This window comes from Artemia sp. Qi Xiang Cuo, chromosome 2 (assembly GCF_049724085.1).
Source record: "Artemia sp. Qi Xiang Cuo chromosome 2, ASM4972408v1, whole genome shotgun sequence".
In the NCBI taxonomy this organism is placed as follows: Eukaryota; Metazoa; Arthropoda; class Branchiopoda; order Anostraca; family Artemiidae; genus Artemia; species Artemia sp. Qi Xiang Cuo.
Genome location: NC_142795.1, coordinates 20,269,484 through 20,292,209, shown reverse-complemented (window position 1 = coordinate 20,292,209; position 22,726 = coordinate 20,269,484). Strand labels below are relative to the sequence as shown.

General features: G+C 35.7%; 1 pseudogene; it reads right to left on the bottom strand.

The window, feature by feature from the left end:
- Positions 1 to 6,766: 6,766 nt before the first annotated feature.
- Positions 6,767 to 22,726, bottom strand: part of LOC148954986 (uncharacterized) — a 32,905-nt pseudogene continuing 16,945 nt past the window's right edge.

The following is a 22,726-nucleotide window of genomic DNA, read 5'->3' as shown; positions in this document are numbered from 1 at the left end:
GCCTTCTGAAAACTATAAGGAATTAAAAAGGTTTGCTGAGCAATTAATTACTATGTTTGGTAGTACATGTATTTGTGAGTATACTTTTTTCAATTCTGAATTATCGAAAAAACAAACACTGTCAAATGCAACAACGAAAATCTCATTGATTGTATTAACTACAATAAATTTAGTAAAAATACACATTAAGCGTTTTATTTATAAACCTAAAATATTTGTATATAAATATTGCAGATGTACTCTACTTATTATAGTATACCTACAATACTGGACTACAGTGTAATGACACGTGACCTAAGTGCGGCCCGCGTGATATCCCAACGTAAACTTTTGGCCTTTTTACAACAAAAGGTTGCCGAACCATGCTTTAAGGTATTGAATCTCCTTGATAGCTAACACTTCTTACCTTAGAACATAGCCCCCAAAGGTTAATATTTTTAAAAATCGTATAGCATTTTCTTGAGTTATTTGCACTTGGAACATAATTTTAAGTATTTTAACCCCAGGAAGGTCATTCCCCGTGTTAGTTTCACTTACAAAATAAATTTGTGTTTACAGCTTAATAAATTTATATGTATATATATATATATATATATATATATATATATATATATATATATATATATATATATATATATATATATATATATATATATATATATATATATATATATATATAAAATATATAAAATATATATATTCATGAAATCCTCTTTGGAGAAAATTACTTTGTTCGGTGATAAATTGCTTTTTGTAACGACCTTGTATGTAAGAGTCCAGAGAAAAACCATGTTTTTTCTTAAAAAAAAAAAACTGAAGAAAAAAGAACTGAGACAAAGTCCCAGTCTTTTCCTTTTTTTTCATTTTCTTCTTCTTTAGCTTTAGTATAAACATTATCCTGATTTTACAATTAATCCCTCAATCTCTGGAATTTTATCAAAATATATTTATCGATAGAATAAAGAGTGGACATAGTGTTTGTTTGTCATTAATTGTGTACATAATTAAATTTCTGTCGATATCGAAATGATACTCAAAATTGTTTCGAAGTTTGAAAGTTTAAGCTCCCCCTTATCGGATATTTAGTGAATTTCATGTTTTTTGTACAGGCCCGTTATAAAAAATAAATAAAAATATTTAGAGTACGACGAATGTCTTTTAATTAAGGTCTGCCTGATCATAAGTACACAACTAATGATGATTTTAAAAAAAAGAAAATTTATTTTCAAAAAGTAGATACTTTACTCTATTTAAGAGCATAGTTGCCAAGTTTGTTGTAGCACTTATCATACCTCTCAACTAATTTTAAAGTAACCACTGTATAAAAACTTGCCGCCTGTTCCGCTAACCAGGAATTCACTTCCGTTCTTACGTCGTCATCACCGTTGTAATGTTTGCCACTGAGGTGTTGCTTGAGGTGGAGAAACGGATGCTAATCACTCGGCGCAATATCATAAGACTGTATTGTGGGTGATCTAAAACATCCCAGCCAAAACTGTCCAACAAATTACGGGTCTGACCAGCAGTGTGAGGTCTTGCATTGTCATGAACAAGGGCATTTTCCTTTTTTTTATCGCTCCGCGGAGCTTTCTGAGGGTTAGGCAGTATGCATCTGCATTGATAGTGGTTCCACCGTTGCCAGAAGTCGACCAAAAAACAAAGGGGAGAAAGGATGTTCGGCCTTCAAATTTTCAGGGGAGTGTGTGTCTTTCCATTCCATGTTCTATTGCCTCGATTTCGGCGTGATATACGAGACCCATGCTTCGTCTCCAGTTCAACCGATTGTCATCTCAGTGAGAACCGTTAAAAATATGACGACGACGTAAAAATCGCAGTGAACTCTTGGTTATTGTAACCGCCGGCAAGTTCTTATAAAGACTTTACTTTAAAATTAGTTGAGAGGCATGATAAGTGTTTCAAAAAGATTAATAACTATGTCAAAAAATAGAGTGAAGCATGCACTTTCTGAAAATAAATTTGCTTTTTTAGAAATAATCTTTCATTGTGTACTTATGTTCAAACGGACCTTAATTAAAAAAATACGCCTCGTTTATTGAAACAGGTAGATTATGGATTTACTGCTATGGGACAAACTTCTTTAGGCAAGGGAAGCTCTATATTCCAGTAAACCAGGGAATTTTATAGAAACCAGGGCAATTTTCATTCAACTTATATATTTTAGATAACATAAATTCACTGAATCTAGCACTCGATGAAAGAGGAGCCCAGGAAAAAGTTGTTAAACAAAAAAAAAAAATGTTTTTAGCGCTTACTCATGTGGAGCCGTCTCTATAACAGAGTTGATTGGTCAAAGCCATGTTTCGACTCTTACAAGCGAATTTATAAACTAGGTAAAGCGTCTATGGGGCATTAATGGTGGAGGTATTCGGGACATTTCTTCCATATGAACGACCATAGTCTCCAAAAGATTGCCTTTCATTGGGAACTGCTAGAACGTCATGGCAATGGAAGACCCAGAAATGCCAGACGACCCAGACAGGCCTACGAGACGGGTCTACACAACCTCGAAAAGTGGAAGGATATCACTGCAGCAGTAAACATGGGGAATGTTTTTCTACTTCTAATTGATCCCTGGGTGCCTTAGGAGGCACAGGTGATCCTAAGATTGGTACTAGTCAGTTCAACGAAACACACCCAAAAAGTGAAGTTAGGTTAACCCTAATGAAATATAATCTTCATATAACCTTCAGCTTATACAATAGTATAATTTGGGCTATATATTTGCACAATAGGGGGAGAGGGGGGGGGGGGGGTAAAGTATTTGGACAGCATCTCTAACATAACCTAACCTCCAACACCCTAATGCTCAAATATATAGCTCAAATTAACGTCCAACGCATTCTATCACCCGTCACTTGTCTTGTGGCTATGAAAACGGTTTTCTGAGATCTAACCTAAGCGTTTATTCCATTCTCATCAGTTTAAGTTAAATTTAATGTAAATTAAATTGAAGTATATTTATTATGTATGTAAATACATCTATATTTACACATACACTGCATGAATATAATATAAATGTATTCATTCATTTATTCTATTTTCATCAAATATAGATTAAATTCACATTGTATTATGTATTCTTTTGAACATTCTCCCAGAAGGATTTTTCCGAAAATATTATCTAGATTATTGATGAATCAAAACCTTATGTCAAGAAACACATGGCGATTAAAGAGGAACAGAAATCAGTTAAAAAACAACAAGAATTTTCCGTTAGTACTAGATTCCACTGAATAAGATGTCTGTTAATAAAGCAAAATTTTTGGACTCCTGTCATTGATTTAGTAAGGACTAATCCTCTCTTTACCTTTGGCAGCCCCTCCATTAATTGTGAAAATCTAATTTTGCCTTATTTTAAATCAAATAGGCTTTACAAGAGTTGGAAAAGACTAAAAATTTTTCTCCTTATCCATAATTTTTGATGATTGTTTTATATCATTATATTTAAATTCAAAAATTAGATCATGTCTGTGGGCATGTCCAAAAGCCATGTTTTCTTCTTTTGTCTTTGGGCTTTTCATTCGGACAAGGATAAGTTGTTGGATAAGGGAACGAATTTAGCAACCCAAACATTCAGTGAAATGTAACCTTTTTTATTGTCCTTTAGGAAGAAAAAAAATTCAATTAATCTGGGGACAAGAGCGGATCCAGGATTTTTGTTCGGGAGGGGGGGGGTTACTAATTTTCGACTCGGTTTTCGACTAATTTTTACTAAGGTTTTACTAATTTTCGACTCGGTCAAAAATTTCAGGGGGGGGGGTTCAAACCAGGTACCCCCCCTCCCCCTCCTGGATACGGCCTTGTCTGGGGACTAGATTAATGTTTGTTTGTCTGTTACAATACTTCAGGAGAGCTGGAGTGTCAATTCACAGGAATATAGATTTTTTTTTAATCTAGAAATTTGGTTTGGGAAACAAACCAAAATATGGTTGTTTTCTAAATTTTCTAAAACTGAATATACCAAAAAAGAAATACAAAAATATGAAAAGCAAGTTTTTTTTCAAGAATCAAGGAGACAAGTGCTCCCCCCGCCCCCTCATGATTGACAGCCACGCGGGAAACTGGATGCTTTGGCTCCGCACTGGCCAATTAAGGTTAACTTATCACAGCAGAATATTCCTCGATAAACATATACGAAATTCCATAACTGAGGTAGGGACAATGTGAACATTCTAACTAGTTTTTTCTATACTCTTTCCAAATGCACAATTGTTTGACTTGCAATTCAATTTAAAGCCCTCTACATTAGACTCTGAAGCGACGCCTAATTACTTATTTTTGGTACAAGAAATGGGTTAAGAAAAGTGGTTAAAAGCCCACGAAAACCTTTATAATCTAACCCTCTCTAAGTTATTTATTCAACAAGCAGTGGTTAAGAACAATCAAATTCAATAAACATAACAACTAATAAAGCCTTTTAGTTTATTTAGAGCTTTTTAAACAGTCAAAAACCAGAAGATCTATACCTGTTTCTAAAGGAATTTCAGATCGATATTGCGGATATCGAATTTATTTCTAAGTGATTTACAAATGCGGATAACAATAAAAGTAAACATCGCAATGTAATTAATAAAATATGTTGCAAATTCTAAAGTAAAAATTTTGTTGTTCAAATCGTTTTTTTGTACAAACTCATATCTTAGGGCTACATATGGGTCCATAAGGGGGAAGAGTTGCATTTACGACAGATACAATTACTACATTTGAAAAAAGCATAGAAAAAGCCACTGAGTAGTTTGTTCACTATTTTGTTCACTGCATGTACCTACCTCAGGTATGATATCTCATATCATACTAACCTACTCCTTAGTCATAAACGGCCACGGGGTTTTCTTTTCATTCGAAACATATTTGACTCATAATTAAGGCTTATATCCCTTCACCCTATTCTGTCGATCCTAGCATATCAAGCATCACCACCCTCGCTAAACCAAAAGGTCTAGCGAGGGATATACTTCGCAAAGATCTACTTCGTACTTTATGATTACTCAGGATTTGTCTTAGCTGCAATTACTCCACTATCACTAATAGAACTAATCCATGCCTAAAAGGCAGGCTTATCTTCTTCTTTAAGAGTATACCTTCCCAGATGATATTGATGGTAACAACGTGCTGGAGCCGCAACTATCGGAAAAATATAGGAAACTGTTTCTTGTTATTCCGGACTCATACCACCAATTCGAAAAAGCCCAAAGCTAAGTCCCAAATATGAGTATAAGTCCCACATAGAGCCGTCCTAGCCGGGTGGATTGGTGCGCTGGATTTTGGATCCTTTATCCGAGAGGGTGAGGGTTCGAATCCTAGTGTACCCAATAATTTGGTCTGGGACGGGGGTCAGTGGCGTGACTCTGTAAGATCAACCAGAATCGACCAAGCTCTAAATAGGTACCTAGAGAGATATGAAGAGGGTAAACAGGAAGGGTGTGCGAAAGCACAGGATAGATGGCCCCCATCCCCGATTGCACGTCATGACTGAAGGACCTGGAGACGGAGATCAGCACCACCAGTTCGGACCTTAGAAATCTAGTTCCGTATCCTTTTCTTTTTTCTTACTTACCAACATATGAGTCACAGACAGAATATTCAGGAGGTATTCTTAGTACAGGTATTGCTCGTATTAGTTCTCTGCATTTTTCGAAATGCTTCTAACAAGATTATTGTGGTTTCATCAAAGCACCCTTTCAACCAGTTCAGGCTAACATTCCACTTTCATATTTTAAAGTTAATAGTGCAGAATAAAGACAAGAAGCTACACTTCCTTTAAGGATCTGGCACTATTAATCACAACCCAAGGAACCACAGGAAATACCAATAAGAGAAGAACGATTAGGAGGTCACGAATACTAAAACCCTGGAACAGGGAGTTGGATAGCCCTTCACCATTAAATAATTTTGAAAATTAAGGCAACCCTAAAAATATGCTAGCAATTGAGTTAGAAAAAATGACTTGGTCCTTTCTCCTTTGATGATATTTGGATCAAAAACCTAAAAACAGAAAATAAAAAACATTACCCCCCCCCTCAAGATTTTGCTCATTGGCACCCTTGTCACATTGGGCCTTCCCCAAGCTTTTGCTCTAGATCCACCCCTGCCTTGGAAAGAATAAAAAAAGGAGGACTGGAGGGGTTTTACCAACTCTATCTTCTCTGACACGTTTTACATCCATGACGCGTTTTACATTTTACTTTCTATTACCACCAAAGTGAACAAATGAATAGGTTTCATTAATTGAAAGCTTGGATGAAATTGAATGATAAAGTGAATTCACACAAGGCAAACATTTGAAGATAGTTTTTCAGTACCTACCAGAGTTTCAAAACTTACCCTTCTTAGACACTTTTTTTAGGGGGGGGGAGTGGTATAGATTCGAATAAATCAAAACATGAGAAGATTAGAATCATCTCAGATTGGAGAATTTCAGGGAGAGCAAGGACTCTAGGTAGCTCTCCCTCTGCAAGTATGCATACAACTAAAGATATATTATGCTTATCCTGGTACTACTATGCCGGTTCTGGTACAATTATGCAATTTATATCGTTTTTTATTTTCACTGGGATGAATTTCTTAGGTAAATGAAATAGCAATATATTTTGTCAAGATTAGACTTTAAAAGAAACCAAAATTGTATCTAAGGATTGATACTAGTGTCATAGAAAAAATATTATACAGCTTCTTTTATTTGAACGTCTTAGAGTACAAAAAACGCAGCATACACAAAGTATAATTAAAACCAAACAGCATAAAACACAGTATAGCTAAAGCACAAAAAATGTGTTCCATGAAAAGAATAGTAAATTTTAGAAGAGCTTATATAAAGATGGCAAATTTGAAATGAACAATAATTTTGATGAATGAGTAAATAGAACTTTAACAAAAGAAGTTAGAACTAAAGCCAAACTTATTGTTATCACAAAAAAGTGTCACTAGTGTCATAGAAAAAATATTATACAGCTTCTTTTACTTGAACGTCTTAGAGTACAAAAAACGCAGCATACACAAAGTATAATTAAAACCAAACAGCATAAAACACAGTATAGCTAAAGCACAAAAAATGTGTTCCATGAAAAGAATAGTAAATTTTAGAAGAGCTTATATAAAGATGGCAAATTTGAAATGAACAATAAGTTTGATGAATGAGTAAATAGAACTTTAACAAAAGAAGTTAGAACTAAAGCCAAACTTACAATAAACAGAAGATACTGCATATAAGTGAGGTGTTGCAGACCTCATGAGATATCAGTATAATTTCTACCCTCCAGAAAACAGAAATCAATTTGAAAAATTTTATTGTTATTGTTATCACAAAAAAAAGAAAAACAAAAAGAAAAGAAAAAATGTTGATTGCAACAATCAACAAAGTTTGTTCCATCAAATTATTTTCAACTAAATTCTGTTTTACTGTTTTTTTTTCTTTTATATTCATTCATTTCATTTTTAAATGTGTCTGAGATCGATTTGAAAACAGTAATTTTGACTGAACTTTTATTTGAAATTCACAAAAACAAAAGCGACAATCTAGCCTTTGGAGCGTTTGAGAGGGGAAACAGGGGTAAAGTGTTCATTTACAACCCACATTTGCATAACAGTTCAATAGGAAAGCTTTTTAACCTTTCCCACTTAAATAAGTCCTGTCACTGTATATTAACGTAAAAATCCGTAAAACCATCAGGATCGTCATCTAGAATCAGCAAAACCATCATAAGCAAACTATTCAAAAATTATAACAACGCCATGATTTCGAACAATCAGGCACTTTAGCAAGCTGTAAGAAATATTTCTCAACTATAGAGCAAAGATTTTCTTTTGTCATTCGAATCATTGGTACAGATATGTAATGATAATCAAACCTGCCAAAGTGGTAGTCATTTACCCCAAGTATTAAATTGTTCAAAGATTTACACAGTTGCAGAACTTGGATCACTATGATTACTTCTTTTCTACTTAATTTCGTACAGTCAAGCCACAAAGAGCAGAGAGCAGGAAAGCTTTGCAGCACCAGAGACAAATCCTTCAGGTTATCATAAGTTAGTTCACATTGGCATAAATCAATATATAGCAAGCCTGATTTAAGGTTCGAAATTCAACTGTTCAAGCAGCCAGATAGTTTGTTGGCAGCAAATCTAGCAGCTGCAAACAAGGAAGACTAGCGATCCACCTGCCAAATAGATCGGCAGTTACTGGACAGCTAATTAAGTCTATACCACTATTTGCAATACTAACAGCCTTCAGATTATGAAATTTTTGAAGCTTCAATTCATTAAGCAGGTTTGTCATGTTTGTAAGTTTTCTTGTTTGCATAATAACACTCTCAAAATACACTTGCTGAAAACCATTTTACCCTAGACGGAGTTTCACCAGTCTCAAATGCAGCTTCGATAAAGTTGTCGTTTAATTTCAAATGACACAGATTTATTTGCAGCTTACTTGCAGAGTCACTGCAAAGTATAGCATTGAACTTCACATACTCTTCATGACTCGCCACTGTCCACAACCCGGAAGTTAACGAAAGATCCACAAATATTTGGTGAATTAAATCACAATGTTGAGTGTGTATATCAGATATTTTATTATAAAATGGAAAAAAAATCCAAAATATCCTGCACAAAACGTCTTATATCCAAAATGTGAACTAAGAAATTTTCTTTTTCTAAAATGAGATCAAGGAAAGAAGAAATGTGTGGCAAATTTGGTTGAACTAAAGAACTGTAGCCTATGGTCACGAAAAACACGGGTAAGAGACACACTTTTTGAAGGCCAGATCTTTAGTAGATTTTTGACTGAAACATTTTTGACCAGAAGAGTTTGCATTAGTTTTTCATAGAATTCCACTGGTAAGTCTAAACAAGAGATATGTTCTAAAAGAGATTCTAGAGAAGATTCTAGAGAAGACATGTCCTCTGATTCAGTGATAGACTTAAATAAAATCCTCAGTGATAGACTTTCAAGGGTTGGGATACTGAATTTGGCATCAAATTCACAGGTTACACAGTTATTGTTCCAGATAGGAGGATCAGCTGTCGGAAGACTCCCATATTGTGACAAAGCCGAAAGACAAAATTTTGCGTCTGAATTTCGTTGTCCTGCTTACATTCATCATATGGGTTTGATTCTAAAATGAAACAACATTATTAACAACGAATTTGATGAACTGCCAAGGCAATGTGAGGAATATTTAGGTTTTCTTTTTTAAGGCTTTGGAATTATTGTAATCCCTTTTAAAAAATATATACAAATATTTTTAAATTTACCAGTTTTTTTTGGCGGCGCGCCGCCAATTTTTAGGCCGGTGGCGCGCCACGGCGCGCCGATTTTTCTGATTAAAAGTAATAATAAAAATTCCTCTTCACCAAGCACGTTCAACCTCGATTTTAGTAAGGATTTTTAAATGGTTGGCAAAAAACATACAAGAATAATATGACAAAACAGGAATTTGTTGGGCCGTGCGGACAGTGGTTATGTTCACCGTCGATAAGACATACTAGGATTTTCGGTTTAAGCCACTAGACTCACGGCAATCTATGTTCTGCTTATGGTTAGCACAGCATTGTTCCTATAAAACCGCGGGTTTAGTCTTTTTCTTCTTGTTAATGATTTGGGCTAATGTGTGTATAACTTTCAAAGTTTGAAGTTCAAACATCTCCTCTTCATCAAATAGATACGAAAAGGAAGTGAAAAAAAAAACAAACAATTAACAACATCGAAAAAACTGTATACAAATCAGATACCATGGCTTAACAACACCAACAATTTTAAGTCAGCGGTTACATCACTTCAGTTACAATTGATGTAACAAAAGTGAGTTTGTTCACTCTGCCTGGAGCCATTGATCTTTTTGCAGTCACTACCAGTCCTGTCGTACTAAAAAGCCGTTTAGCTGGGGCACATGTGGCCGGTACAGCCAGAACTTGACGAGCATAAACTGCCACTTGCGGGATCTGTTACTAGTACTTTACCTAGGGGTCCCACACAATTCTGCACATGGGCCTCTTCTTTGTATCTGCTGGAATAAGTTGTTTTATAAGGGAGAACAAACCTGCACCTTCACCATAGGGCTCCTGCGCCCTACACTACAGGAGGAACTAAACTGCACCTTTACCCTCTTTCCCTATCAACACGGAATAACCCTCCGAAATTCTTTTTTGAAAGAAGTGGTCAAGTTATAACGTTTCAAGTCAAAGTTTATGGCTACTTCAACTTCAGTGTGCTCTGCTAACTGTGCAAAAAAAATGTAATTCATTTCTATAGATATATTTCTATACTAGCTCTAGATAATCTACCGCAAATCAGCATCGATAAATAAATGAAACCCAAAACGAACAAAAATAACAATAAATAACTGAGTCAAACTCAAAACGAGCAGAAATTAACAGAAGTTGGGCTCAAAACCCCTATGCCTTCCTAAGGCCAGAACATAATTTTCACTTTACTGAAAAAATATAAATGTTTTTACTTTTATAACTTTAATAAATCAAATAATATTAACATTTTGATTGCTAAATATCAGTATATGTATATTGAACTGACAATGCATATTCATTTGTAGTTTTGTCAGTAAAGTACAAATTATGTTCTGGCCTTGGGAAGGCATAGGGGTTTTGAGCCCAACTGGTGTTAATTTCTGCTCGTTTTGAGTTTGACTGGGTTATTTATTGTAATTTCTGTTCATTTTTGGTTTCATTTATTTATCAATGCTGATTTGTGGTATTTTTACGCTTGGTAGATTATTTGATTTTATTTTTGCTCATTTTTGGTTTAATGGAGTTCTTTACTTTTCTTTGAAAAAAACTTATTTTTTGGGAACAGTTTTTATAATTAATTTCTGTTCGTTTTATATTGACATAGTCTTTTCAGGGAAAAAGAAAATCATACTTTAAATCTTTTCGTTTTTTTAAGAATTTATAGTTTTGCCTGCTATTTGTATGCTGGAAAACAATTTTCAGCAAAATTTAACAACATAGACCCTTATAAAAATCTGGACACAAATTGTAGTGTTTAATTTAGTTTCATATCTCCTCTAGTTGACCTGAAATGGAAAACTTGATAACATTCGCAAAAAAATTTGTTTACTTTCTTTGACAGCTTGGATACACTTACGCTATTTTGATTTGGTCAAATTTTAAAAGCAGAAGAAGCCCTGAAAGTTTGAACATAATACCCTCATTCGTTCTTGGGATACTGCTGAGATGCCTTATTGGAAATTAGCATAAACACAGTGCATTTTGATTTAATCTTAAGGCAACATTTACTTTTTAAATATAAAGGCAAATGGGAGGGTGGGCGTGGGAGGGGGATTAGTTTCCCTCCAATCACTTTCGACTATTAAAAAGGACACAGCCTTTTCTATTTTCAATCGAATGAGCCCTTTTCGAAGTTCCTACGACAACTCCTTCGATACGAAGTAACCTGGTTTAAACAACAACAACAACAAAAAAGTGATATATTATACCCACATCGATCTCTACTATAAAAATGTCAAGCCTTCCAATCACTTTCAATTATTAAAAAGGGCACTAGGCTTTTCGATTTCCAAACTAATGATCCCTTTTTGAGTTTCTACGGCAACGCTTTCTATAAACACCGTATATGCCCCCAGGGCATAAATTACAACCCTTACCCTAAGGGCTGTGAGGGTGGTTGTCATCCTCTAAGACCTAATTTCCAGAACTTTCAACTACGTTAAACAAAATGGCTATCTCAAAATTTTGATTGTATGTGTTTCGGGAAATGGTGGGCGTGGAAGGGGTGTTAGTTGCGTTCCAATCATTTTCGACTATTAAAAAGAGCACAATCCCCTCCAATCTCTGATTGAATGAGCCCTTTTTGAAGTTTCTACGACAACTTCTTTGATATGAAGTGTCCTGGTCTAAAGGAAAAAACAATAAATAATACATTGTTCCAACATCGGTCTTATATACCCCCAGGGTATAACTATAAAACCCTTGCCCTAAGGGTTGAGGGGGAGCAACCTCCTCAAAAAACATATTTTCTCTCTGGAAATCAGTTACTCTGAACAAAATGGCTATCTTAAAATTTTGATTGGATGTGTTTGGGGAAACGGTGGGCGTGTAAGGGGTGTTAGCTGCCTTCCAATCACTTTCGACTATTAAAAAGGGCACTAGTTATTCCAATTTCCAATAAAATGAGCCCTTTTTGAAGTTTATAGGACAACTCCTTCAATACAAATTGCCCTGGTATGGAAAAAAAACTAAAAAAAAATAAATAATACATTGTGACAACATTGTTCTTTACTTAGACAGCTCGATTGCGCTGCCTATGACAACATCCTGAATTGCCTAATGCTCTTTTACCTACCTCTTTAAAAATCAGAAAGAAAAATGAACAGAATTTTAAAGTGGAAGGTAGAATTTTTGTTTCAAGAAAAATTTCTTCTTCTCCTTCCTATGAACCGATATACATGGCGAGCCCAAAATGACAGCATTTATTTTTAAGAAACAGATTAGCCGAGATGACGGTTGAAGCCCGGAGGTCGATATTTATAACCAAAAAATAGAGAAAAAAAAAAAAAAAACACGGCGGCGTATTAGTGACGCCGCTGCCGATAGAATCAGCGGCGGCGTCAGCGCGCTGATGCAAGCTCGGCGGCGCGCCACCGTTTTTGTTTCGGCGGCACGCCACCGACTTTTCGGTGTGGCCTCGGGGTCTAGTTGATACAGTCGAGACATTAAAATTGGCATGAATCTAATTCCTAAAATAAATTGAGTTTTCTGGTTGCCATATTTATTTGAAACCATACCTTTTACAATAGATCAAAAATACAGCTTACGAGAATCTTATTGCGGAAGAATTATAGTACATATCACGCGAACGGCTTTTACATATTCATTAATAGTGCCATAGTCATAGGCTACCCCATCCAGATTTTGAAAAATACCTTTTCTAGTATTTTTTTTTTATTGAAAAACGACTTTTTGGTATTTCCCCTGAGTACAATTGAAAAAAAAGAAGAAATTGGCCCCAACCCAAAACATTTTTGAAAAATCCGCCCCTGATATCTATGAGTTGATACTATTGGGGCTTTGTCCTTTTGTTTAAGTCAATGACCACTAAGACCTCAAAAAAGAACTTAACTATCATCGAACCCTTCAAAATGAAAAAGATTGGGTTTAAATATTAATAGGACATGTTTGATTGGAGTCGAATGAAACATCGATTCTTCATACCACTAAAAAAAAAAAAAAAAAAAAAAAAAAAAAAAAAAAAAAAAAAAAAAACTAAGTATGACTGAACCTTTTTAATATTTAAATATACAGCAGAGATTTAGAAGTAACGATACCGAATATTATCAGAATTTGATTATTTATCCTCTATTTGTTTCGTTCCATCAAATTTGTTGTTGTATCAGGCCTTGCCAAGGTATTCTGTTTTAATTTTTTTTTCCATTCAAGAGGTAGAAAATTTGCTGGTCTGGATCCCTTTCCAGTTTTTCTAATCGTAAAGGAATCGGTGGCCTTAAATTTCCTCTTTATAAAATTTGTCCCTTCCGTGTGTTACATTAAAAAAAAAATACTGAAAGTAAGAGCAACATTAAAACTGAAAACGAACAGAAATTATTCCGTGTGCTGTGATGTCCCCAACTCTATACCTCTTTCTTCACGCTAAAGTTTTTTTTAGTTCTTTTAAAAAAGGTTCTGATTCTAATTAAACGGCTCTTGTGTTTCAGCAATCGCTCGTAAAGCCTCCCTCTTATACGGAATTAAATAAAAAAAACAAGTTTTTTTTCAACTGAAAGTAAGGAGCGACATTAAAACTTAAAACGAACAGAAATTATTCCGTATATGAAAGTGACTGTCCCCTCCTCAACGCATCGGTCTTTACGCTAAAGTTTTTCATTCTTAAAAAAAATAGAGTTGTGAGAAAGTCAATATATATATATATATATATATATAAAAATATATAAATATATATATATATATATATATATATACACACATGTAAACATTCGCTGAAAGGCTCACCTGAATGCCCTTCCTCTTCTTGGAAAGTAAAGTTAAAACATGCATACCTTTCTCAATAGCATATACGCTACTATGTGCAAACACTGAACGAATTGCCTAGCTTACGGCCCTTGCCCTGAGAACTGTGGGGAGGTTGTCGTCCCCAAAGACAAAACTCCTGAACATTTCGAACATGCTGGACAAAATATCTGTCTCCAAAGTTTTATTGGATGTGTTTTTGGGAATGATACTCTTGAGGGTGGTGGGGGTTGCTGATTGCCCTCCATTCACTTACGACCCGTAAATGGGCACCAAACTTCCGACTGCCAATCAAATGAGCTCCATCCGATCCAAAGTTTATGAGACTATCCTTTCCATAAAAACATTATATCCCCCGGGCATACCTCACAGCCCTTGCCCATGGGCCCAGGGGATTGTGTCCACCCTAAAGATATTGTCATATAATATTTAGACCATTGGTAACGAAATGACTATCTAACAATTTCATTTGAATGCGTTTCGGGAAAAGAGAATGTCAGGGAGGAGGGGGGCTAGTATCTCTCCAGAATGTTTAACTCTTAAAAGGGGTGACTACAACTATACATTTCCAGTCAAATGAGCCATCCTCAAAGTTCAAACGACCACCCCTTCATGAAAACCTTATTGCCCTTTGGGCATAACTTACAACCCTTACCGCCAAACTCTGGGGATTTCTGTCCATCCCAAAGGCCTTATTACATTTTCTTCGGACTATTTTTGAACAAATGGCTATCACAATTTTCTGTCGTATTCATTTGTTGAAAAATTTGTGGGGCGGGGGTGGCTACCTCCCGATCACTTGGACTATTAAAAAAGGCATTAGAACATCTTATTTCCATATCAATGAACCCCCTCCGGGGTTTATGTGACCACCCTTTCCATAAAAACCTCACCTGCCCTCGGGGAGTAACTAACAACCGTTGCGGTGAGGGCTGTGGGGGGGGGGGGGTTGTTATCCCCAAAGACATAATTTCAAGACCTTTAAACTACGCTAAACAAAATGGCTGTCTCCAAACTTTGATTAGAATTGTTTTCAAAATTTGTGGGTGTGGGGGGGGGGGGATTTTCGCCCTCCAATCACTTTTGACTATTAAAAAGGACACTAGCTCTTTCAATTTCCAATCAAATGAGCCTTTTTCGAAGTTTATCCGACAACAAGTGGTCATCACAAAATTTCTATCAAATGCATTTCGGGAAAAAAATTGGGGGGGGGGGGTATCCGCCCTCTGATTACTTTGAACCCTAAAAAGGGCGCTACAACTTCTGATTGCGAATCCAATGAGCCTCCCTCCGAAGTTTATACGACCACGCTTTCTATAAAAACCTTATATGCCCCCGGGAAATAACTTACAAACCTTGCCCTGAGGACTCGGGGGTTTTCATCCTCAATTACATAACTTCCTGACCTTTTAACTACGCTGAACAAAATGGCTATCTCAAAATTTTTATTGGATGGGTCTAGGGAATTGGTGGGCGTGGGAGGGGGGTTAGTTACCCTCCAATCACTTTCGATTATTAAAAAGGGCACTAGCCCTGTCAATTTCCAATCGAAACGGTCCTTCTCAAAGTTTCTACAACAGCACCTTCGATACAAAGGACCCTGGTCCAAGAAAAATCAGGTAAAAAAAATTATACATTGTGCTCACATCGCTAATTACCTAGGCAGCGCTACTGTGCTGCCTATGATGTACTTCCACGGACATGAAAGTATGATGTACTTTCACTATATTTTCACTATTATTTTTCACTATAATTTTTCAATACAGACTTATAAACAGAAAGCTGAATTTTGAGAAGTCCATTATTTTCAACGTATCGCTTTAAATTAGGTAGTTTTCCAAGACCAAACTGTCTTTCTATGACAAACAAATAAACTTTCAAATAGGGATACTTCCATTTATTAGACAGTGAAAACAGATACAAAAGCCTAGATATTTCGATCATATTTACAGCGATTAACACCAGCAGAAATACAGCTTTCTGCTGATGAAGATCACTGTACATGTGATCGAAATATGCAGCCTTTTGTATCTGATTTCACTGTCTAATAAACGGACTTGTCCCCATTTGAATGTTTATTTGGAAGTTCATTATGATGCGGTGCTTCTTGGGGTTAATTTTCTTTTAACAAAGCACAGACATGTTGGTTTTTTAATATTATTTACTACAGAATCTAGCTAGAGTCTTATATTGTGAGGCTTGGACTAGACTAGAAAAACCATAGATTCTGATTTATAGTTGGACTTTTAATTTACGTTTCACTTGGAGATATTTTATTCTGGTTCATTTGCGTTGTTAAATTCCCAATATGCAAAGATAATACTGCAAATATTGCCTCTTGAGATATTATAAGAACTAAACTATATCCTGGTATCTGGGCCAAATCCTCTTTTCTAAGGACTTGTAATAGTGTCTGTAATAGGCATATTTCGAGATGCATCGCAAGAGTTACTTTGTGAGCAGTTACCCTATATTTTTTTTTGTTTAAGATTTACATTTTGTGGATGCGTGTCAAATTTTGAGTTATTTTGCATGTTGAATAGGTCTAATCTGAGAGAGCTAAATACTTTAATTCGGCTATTTTGCATAGATCAGAATAGCTTAGATTTTTTTTTTTAGTCTGTCGTTCCAAATTAAACTTTTAGAGCGTTAATCAACTAAAACAAATAGTAATAGAAAGAAAAATTGTCATCTTTGTAATTGAAAATTTCCACTGCGAAATGTCTTCAAACAAGCAATAATTGTGCATAAATCTATGTACGGCACTGTCAAATCAAGAGTTTAAACCACTTTAAAAACGTAAAATCACAACTATTGAAAATAATACGTCCTTGGAAAAATGACAACCTGGACAATCAAAAAGAATTTCAGGCCAGTCTGTATCGGATCAAATGTCAAAATGCAACATCTAATTGACGAATTTGTTGTCCAAAAACGCGATAAGACCAATCCGAACAGCTACAGCAAAAGGTATAGAAAAAGTGTCTGGGTTAACAGGGATACTTAATGAATCTCAATCCCAAGAACCTTTTGAAGAGATGGGACAACGAGCATCACAGTGAAACGCAAGCAAAAAGAAGCAAAACGAAATCTACGGTTAAAAGACATTGCGATAACGAGTATCACAACAAATCACAAATGAAAATGTTGCACAACAAAAGTTGAAGTTAGAAAACAAGCGACAGCAAGAATACCATATTTACAAGTTTGCTGTATATCAGTAACTGGAACCAAGCAAAGCTCGGTGTCCTGGTGCTAAACATTATCACTTTATGAGGTTAGCAAAACTTCTATTCACTGGATTTTCAAATTTACTTCCAGGCTCACTGCATCCCAGCCCCTGAATGTCTGGACATACTTAAGTTTTATTTTTTTTTCCAAATCTTATAAATTTTTGGTGCTGTTACTACTATGAAACTAAATCAAAAGAGTTTAAGTGCACCCAGGTTGTCTATATAGCACAGGTAAAATATATCAGGAACGGGATAGGGTATTAAGCAGAAACTCTTAGGAAAAGTTAATGTTGGAATAAAACTAAATTTATAGGCAGTAGATAGATAGATAGACAAGTGCATTGAACACAAAAAAATACGGCCATGAACACAAAAAGAGGAAAAATATAGTAAACTTACATCGGCGATCATCATAAAAAGCACAAATATAATGAACTTGTATCAGCCAACATCAGCAAATACTTAAATGAAATATACACTTTAGAATAAGTTGCATAACAACATACACTTAGAAACTTACACTTTTTTTATTTAATTTTAACTCAACACTTTAGTAGCAAAAGAGAAATGCAATGCAATTTCTTTAACTTGATATAAATTTAAAAATAAGTTAAGCTTCACTCGTTTTATTTAACAAAAATTCCATATACCTTCCTATTTTACAAATAAACTGAGGCGACGTACTATTTAAGACACCTGGAAGTATCAGTTCATTTTTTCCAAATAGCCCTTCCTTTATCGCACAGAGCCCCTGGCACCGGCTCAAGCAATGCATAAATAATCCTCTTTAGCATTGCAAAGCGGGAAATATATCTGACTTCATTGGGACATCTTTCTTTAGCATATCTTTTAAATCTTGCGTTAACTGGCATACAATTTTCAAAAAGACATATCGGTCATCTATGCTCATTGACGCTTAGTCATTTCCTCGCTACTGGCCCATAGTCGATCTAAACTTTCTAACTAATTGACGTAAGCGCTGCCCCCCCCCCAACCCTCCCCACACACCAAAGAAGTGACGAGAGCTGTGAAAAACTTGAAAATTGGACTTGAATCTGGAGTCTTTGGGATCACGGCAGAGATGCTGAATACATACCTTCGAGCCTGCATAACTGTTGCTAATACTACTGTCGCTGCTACATTTACTACTAATATAATTGCGACTACTAATTCTACTACTACTTCTATTGCAACTACTTGCAGGGCTAAGAGCATTGAGATCAACATTTCAAGTAGTATATGAACATACAGGTATCAAAAGGATATATCAGCAGCGTCATAGCAACGGCTCATTGTATTAAAGTGGAACTTCTAGGTCTTGATGAGAGAGATACTCTACTGACCAAAAGGCAATATGCTAATACTACTGCTGCTAGTAGTACTACCGCTATTCAATACTATAGCTAGTAATATCATCGTATTACTACTGTGACTACTATTACACCTATGCCTAAGAGCATCAGGTGAAACTTACATAGGATTTTGAGGGGGAAGGTGAACTGAATGAAAACACTCCGTCTGTATTCAGGTTTTCGAAAGGGCGTAACAACAATATCTTCGGAACAGTTTGGTGCGTAAATTTGAAACTAACAGGGCTTGTGTGAGGGATGTTGAACTAACCACAAGAAAATATTTGCATATTAATACTACTGCTTCTTCTCATACTGCTATTGCTGTTACTATTATTACTACTTCTATTACTACTACTGTCATTAAAGCCTAGGCTACTGCAATTAATTCTACTACTACTGCTACTATTACTACTATTAATACTAAGGATATCAAGGTGGACAATTTGGATATATAGAGACTGTACGGAACTAATTTGAAACACACTATGTCCACACAAGTTATCAAGCGGACGCGTCAGAAATGCTTCAAAAACGGTTTGATGTATTGAACTGAAACTTTCAGCGTCTGTCGAAGGGATGTTAAAGAAATCAAAGGTGCTATACGCATACTCCTCCTGATGCTGCTACAACTGTTTTACTTTGCAAGCTATGGAAATTAAGGTGAAGTTTTTAAGGAATATTTAGGTGGATGTTGAACTAAATCAAAACAAACTATGAGCATCTGGACTTTCAAAAATATGACAAAGCAATATCTAAAGAACAACTGTAAGTAAGGAGCGACCCGGCTCAATAGTAACCGAAACTCTAAATAAGAAACTTTGATACCAATTGATACATCAAAAGAATCGGATTTTTATGCTGATTTTAAATATATAAGTGCCATCAAGTTTAGTCTTACCTATCAAAAGTTACAAGCCTGAAAAAATTGCCTTATTTTCAAAAAAAGGCGGAAACACCCTCTAAAAATGATATAATCTTAATGAATCACACCATCAGATTCAGCGTATCAGAAAACCTCATTGTAGAGGTTTCAAGCTGCTAAATGCAAAAATGTGGAAATTGTATTTTTTGCCAGAAGAAAGATCAGTCTATGTCACTTGCGTGTTTATGAGGAGCTCCAGAAGAACCTATTTTATTATAAACTTGGTGCGTGATATCTATTGAAAACACCCATTTGCACAGTGGCGAGGTTAATACTTCGGCAAATATTTCAACTGCAATATACAGTTTTCAAGTTCGTGTCGTTGTCTATTTATTGTGCTTTAATGAGCTTATCTGCGTCATCATTATTCACTCCATTATCGCCCGATCTCTGTCGGAGTATCTATCAACGGTCAACACTAATAATAAAAATGACAATTTAGATAAGCTTGAACTTAAAAGAGAAGATTTTAATGAAATTATGAAGAGCCCGGTAGGTAAAGAGCCTAATAGAAAAAAATATAGAACATTTTGACAAAATATATTGTTAATGTGTTTGTGGAGGAACTGGGATTTTTGGACTCTCGAGCCCTGGATGTCGCTGAAAAAGTGTGATTTTTATTGTTGTTAGGTGATGCGGAGAACGGTTGTCTTCGAGTGAGTAGTGCTTCTTATTTATTTTTGCCTAGGCCTGGTTCAGTAAACTGCAAATGACACATAGGCCTATGTAGTGTTAATTTTTTTTCCCCAGTTAATGGGCCTCCGGGCCCTTTAGGATTTTTCTGGATTGTAGAGTTTTTTTTATATTTATTAAATAAAAGAACTTTAACTTGAGAACGTATTAAATTACAACATCCTTTATTGCTTGAACTATTTCGTTTCAAGCGCTTTTTGTAGTGTAATGAGCGAGGGGTAGATAGGGCAGCCCCTCTTACATAGGGAATAATACATGTTCATTACTTTCAACACGACTCCATACTTTCAGTGGAAAACTTGTTTTTGTATTCCTTTATATCTGAGAGTGTTTTTAGGAGAATTCCCCTGACATAAAAATACCTCCCGTGGAAGATCATGTGGATAATGAAATGCACTAGTCCCCCCCTCATGCTCTTTTTCCCCCGAACCCATCTGATACAAATTTTGAGATGGCCATTTTTTAAAAACAGTTCAAAGGTCAGATAACAAAACTCCGGTGTCCACACAACCCCCTAGGGCCAATGGGGAGGCGCTGTAAGTTATTTCCAAGGGCCACATATGGTTTTTATGAAAGGGATGCTCGTATAAATTTCAGAGAGGACTCGTTAGATTGAAAACTGAAAGTTCTAGTTCACTTTTTCATGGGCAGCGCAATCGCGCTGCCTAAGTAAAGAACGATGTTGGCGCAATGTATTATTTATTTTCCTTTAGAACAGGGCACTTCGCATCGAAGGAGTTGTCGGAAGTGATTGGAAGGCAACTAACACCACTTCCACGCCCAGCATTTCCCCAAACATATATAATCAAAATTTTGAGATAACCATTTTGTTCAATGTAGTTGACAGTTTTGGAAATTATATCTTTAAGCAGGAAACTACCCCCCCCACCCACAGTATTCAGGGCAAAGTTTATAAATTATGCCCTGGATATATAAGGTTTTTATTGAAAGCTATGTCGTAGAAACATCAAAAAGGGCTCATTCGATTGGAAATTCAAAGGGCTAGTGCTCTTTTTAATAGTCGAAAGTGATTGGACGACAAATAACCCCCCCCCCTCTCACGCCCACCTTTTCGTCAAACACATCCAATCAAAATCTTGAGATAGCCATTTTGTTCAACGTAGTTGAAATTTTTTGAAATTAGGTCTTAAAGGGTGACACCCCCCACAGCCCTCAGGGCAAGGGTTGGAAGTTATGCCCTGGGGGCATATAAGGTTTTTATCGAAAGTGTTGTCGTGGAAACTTGAAAAAGGGCTTATTCGATTTGAAATTGAAATGGCTACTGCCCTTTTTAACAGTCGAAACTAATTGGAGGGCAACTAAACCCCTCTCACACCCACCATTTCCCCAAACACACACAATAAAAATTCTGAGACAGCGATTTTTTTTAACGTAGTTAAAAGTTCTGGAAATTATGTCTTTGAGGATGGCCCCAATTTAGTTCCCAAATAAAGGTTTTTTTCAGAAATTCAAAATCATTGTCTTACAAAAAAGCGGGCGATGGCCTTGCTTTGCCTTGCTTTTGAAGACCAACTGACCCCCCCCCCCTCCTCTTACGCCCACCATTTCCCCAAACACGTCCAATCGAAATTTTGAGATATTCATTTTTTTCAACTTATTTGAACGTTCTGTAAATTAGGTCTTTGAGGATAACAACCCTCCCCCCAACCCTTAGGGCAAGGGTTGTAAGTCATGCCCTGAGGGTATATATGGTTTTTATAGAAAGTTTTGTCATAGAAACTTCAAAAAGGGCTGATTTGATTGGAAATTGAAAGGGCTATTCCCCTTTTTAATAGTCGAAAGTAATAAGATGGAGATCCTCCCAAGGCCCATCATTTTCCCAAACATTTCCGATCGACATTTTTACTTGGTCATTTTGTTAAAGGTAGTTGAAAGGTCTGGAAATTATGTCTTTGAGGATGACAACCCTCCCCCCATAGCCCTAAGGACAAGGGTCGTAAATTATGCCTTTGGGGCATTTAACGCTTTTATAGAAATTCTTGTCGTAGAAGCTTCAAAAAGGATTCATATTTCGTTAAAAATTGAGAGGACTAGAGCCTTTTTTATTAGTCGAAAGCGAAAGAGGGCAAATGTCTCCCTCCATTTAACCAAAAATGAACAAAAATAGAATCAAATGATCTACCAAGCATACAACTACCACAAAGCAGTATCAATAAATAAATGAAACCCAAAACAAACACAAATTAAAATAGGCCAAACTCAAAACGAGCAGAAACTAAACCCTATACTTGAAGTAAATACTGAAAATATTCTTTTAAATGTTTTCACTTATAACTTTAAGAAAACAAAAATTAATTTAGATTTTAAGGAATAAATATCAGCATATGTATATAAAATTGACAATGCACATTTTTTTCAGTAAATTCATTTGAATTTTTTTCAGTAAAGTACAAATTATATTCTAGCTTTTAGAAAGCATAGGGCTTGGAACCCTGCTCAGAATAGTTTCTGCTCATTTGAGTTTGACTTATTTTAATTTCCGTTTGTTTT